This window comes from Hevea brasiliensis, chromosome 14, assembly GCF_030052815.1.
Source record: "Hevea brasiliensis isolate MT/VB/25A 57/8 chromosome 14, ASM3005281v1, whole genome shotgun sequence".
Lineage (NCBI taxonomy): Eukaryota > Viridiplantae > Streptophyta > Magnoliopsida > Malpighiales > Euphorbiaceae > Hevea > Hevea brasiliensis.
This window is the reverse complement of record NC_079506.1, coordinates 28,875,290-28,879,145: the sequence shown is the minus strand read 5'-3', so window position 1 is coordinate 28,879,145 and position 3,856 is coordinate 28,875,290.

The window sequence follows — 3,856 nt, the reverse complement described above, 5'->3', positions numbered from 1 at the left end:
GGCATTTTGGTCATTTCACAGTGTGACACGTGGCACCATGAGATGGTGACACATGGGATTACACATAAGCTTGCCAAATATTTTTTAATCATGTAAGATGATTAAAATCAAGATTAAATATAGGTTTGACACTTGGCACAATGTGATTGGGTCACTTAAACCTAGAGCTAATCAAAGAGTGAAATGTGGCAAGGGTTTAATGTGTTAACCTAACTATTTAAGTGTTGTTATAAAAAGAAAAAATAACCAGCAGCCACTCCTCTTTTGTCACGCCATTTTGAGGCTTTTCATCTATTCTTCTTCATCTCTCATCAATTCAAAGAGATTAGCCATCAATCTCTTGAATTAAGAACACTAGAAATTGTTTCTAGTGTCCTGTTTACATCTATAATCTCTTAAAAGGCAGAACTTGAATTTCTAATTAATAGAAAAAGCTTTAGAAGCTGTTCAAGGGCTGCCATAGGTGTTTTTGGTGTGGACAAGCTAGAGGGACAACATCCGTGTCTCAAGACGAATCTCAAAGGCACGCACATTGCGAAGGCATCAAGAGGTTAGTGTAATTGTTCTTGATTTAATCTAGGGTTCTAAAATTAATCTGATTAATTTTAAAATCTTAAATGGCAAATACAGATCCAAAAACATATTAAAAGAGTTTTAATATGTTGTTTATCATTGAAATCAAATAGATAAAATAAATCGTGCATGATGCATGTGACCCTAAGTGAAAATTTTTTAATTCAATGGTATAAACTTATGTTTTTCACGCTTCCGTTCCTTCACCATTTTGGGTTATCCATCCTTATCATTCACCTTGCCAAGAATAACACTTAGCCTACCCTATATCTTAACTTTATTCCTTTTATTATGCGCTCTTCAGGTTGTCCTTTCATTTATTTCCTTTGTCTTCCCCAAAATAGAACTTGACTATTCTATCCCTAGTTCCATTCTTCTTCCTAACATGACAGCTGCACTTGCTAACTATATCTTTCATAGTCTCTACTGCGTTATCACATATCTATGCTACTCAGATTTGGTCCTTTGACCACTCTAGCTAGTACTTTCACTAGCATTTAGATTATATTGCATCTGCAATCAATTGTCTAAACTTTCATTTTACACTTTCTCTATCCATTGGCCTTCTGTGACTTATCTTCGCTAATTTATTACTCTTACTACTGTTATAAGTAGATTATACTATTGTTTTGAACAATATGAAGTTAGAAAGAAACTCAGGAATTTGCAGTCATACTTTTATTGTATGATCTCTATTCTTATCCTTTAGCTTACATAATACCCTTACTACCTCGAGAACTGATTATGCAGCAACTTTATTATTATTATTATTATTATTATTATTATTATTATTATTATTATTATTATTATCATTTTTTTCCATGTTTACTCAATTAGCCAAAACTTAAGATACCGGGCACCCAAACCCGTCATCCAATTCAAAGGATTTACATCCATCATGATCTGATTATATATGATTCCTATAATGGAACTTGTATCAATCTCCAGAATACCCGAGCCAACTACTCTCTACCACACTCTACAGTCCCATCTGGGGCACTATTTTGTTGGTCACCATTATTAGTAATAAACCCCTATCCCTCTTGAAAGAATAAGACCACTTTACATCATAATTGACTGTGAAAAAGGTACTACATCTTCCACCTTGCTACAACCATGTCAGGCTATCTACTCTCTTATCATAGTGCAAACCCATTAAAGCGTCGTTTCACAGGCTATGAACATCATCCATAGCATCCTGTCTCCCTTAGAGGAGAAAAATCGTACCCTGCGCCCTGCTGCTACACAAGGAAGATACTGTTTTTCACTAAACTTTAGGCAAAAGGCCCATTACAATGCCAAAACTCTCTAAGACCCCATATCAAAGACCAAATGGCCTCACCCTATAGGTGTTACCTTTAATTTATGACTATACTGAAACCGCTAGTCTTTCAGCAATTCCTGATGTAACTGTAGCTCATGTTAGGGTAACTGAGTCACTGACTCTAGCTACCTTGCAACTGTGATCCTTTAATACTCTAGCTATAGGGTTTTAAATCTCTACATAGGATTCCAAACTCTTTTGCAGTAATAGAAACCTATTCTGGCATAATTGTACCAAAACAAATGCCATCCACAAACACCCTCATTATGGAGCACCACGGGGATGCACGTAGCTCTACACAATAATCTCATGTCGGTACTATAATCTGCAGCTTACAGAGCAGACATCGAGAACATTGTATAGTTACTACGATACGTCCTAACCGACTAGGTCTCCTAATCTCTTATCTCTCTATAATCTATTATTATCATAAACTTACTATGATTGGGTCATCCACTAATGACTGCTAGCAGTGGTATCCTCATCCTTATCTAGGGCAACTGTACTTTCAAGACTCACCTTTATGTACTTGTGCCTTACATGAAATAGGCACACCATTTAAACCCAAACAGACAGAAACATAACATTTCTTGGAGTACGTATACTCATGACAGACCTCAACATGTCTGCTAACTCTTTTTCACATTTCTATGTACTCCACGAAAATCAAGACACTAACTGAGGCACTTTTATATTTCCCGAGGTATAACGCAGAATCTAGAAACAAAGAATTACAGAAAAGACAAAACAGAATCCTATACTCCGCATGTAACATCCTAACAAGACTCCTTTTACACTCCCAAGTATAGTATTTCCCATGAATCTAGAGCCTAAGCTTTGATACCAAATTTGTCACGACCCAACCTATGGGCCGAACCGACACTAGGACCTGAGCCAGCCTAAAGCCCCCGAGGCCTGTAATAAGCCTAACTATTCCTCAACCCATGACTATGCCCATAATTTAGGCCCAATATGTATATAAAATAATTTAAATTAAACTGTTATAATTTTATTTCGGGCCAACTTAGCCCAGTAATTATCAGAAACTAAAATTAGGAAAGCTCAGCTCAACCGTGTTACATCATTTACAAACTATTTAAAACTCATAAAAAAATTTTATTTATTAATATAAAAACTTAAATTCATGCAGTCCCTGACAGGATTAATGCTACTACTAGTACATACGGAGTTCTAAATTACAAACTTAGATAATAATAATACAGTTAAGTAATTTTTATTTTCATAACCTGCGAGGAAAGGAACAGGTTATTCTGAAAAAGATATTCTCCTGTAGCCTGGAAAAATATGGTGAACGGGAATGAGTGTTCGACTCAGAGAGTAAAATATCAATTTTAACTATAATCTCTATAACTATCTAAAGCTAATGCACCCTGTAGAGTGAAATGCAACATCGTCAATATTTCATATAAATCACATCAAAAAGGCAATTTAGAGCACTCACACACCCGATAAGGTCAAACAATACATATATGGGAGCTGCTCCCCTATACAGCCCTCTTAATCCAACCTGTGCCAGCAAAGAACTCAAGCCATGTCTACCCTAAAGGACCAGGTCCCAGCGAAGATCTCAAGCCGTGTCTACCCGTCTTGTCCATAGCCAACGCCATACCACACGCACGCCAACTCACGCACAGTGCTCCAAATTACCATAACAACATCCATGGCACTTTAACAATTATGAATGCAACATAAAACGTGCCTAATATTTAACTACATAAATACATATTTATAAGTGATGCATGGGCATGCTGGAACATCTAATAATATCGAAATTACAATTAAAATTAATATTTTGCTCACAGTACACAGAGGACTATTGTGGCTGCTGGATGGAGGAAAATAGCTGACATCGATCACCTAATAATTAAATTATAAATTTATTAGTACTAAGTCAAAATAAAACTCTAAAGAGGCAACAGACAACCTAATTCATGCCGA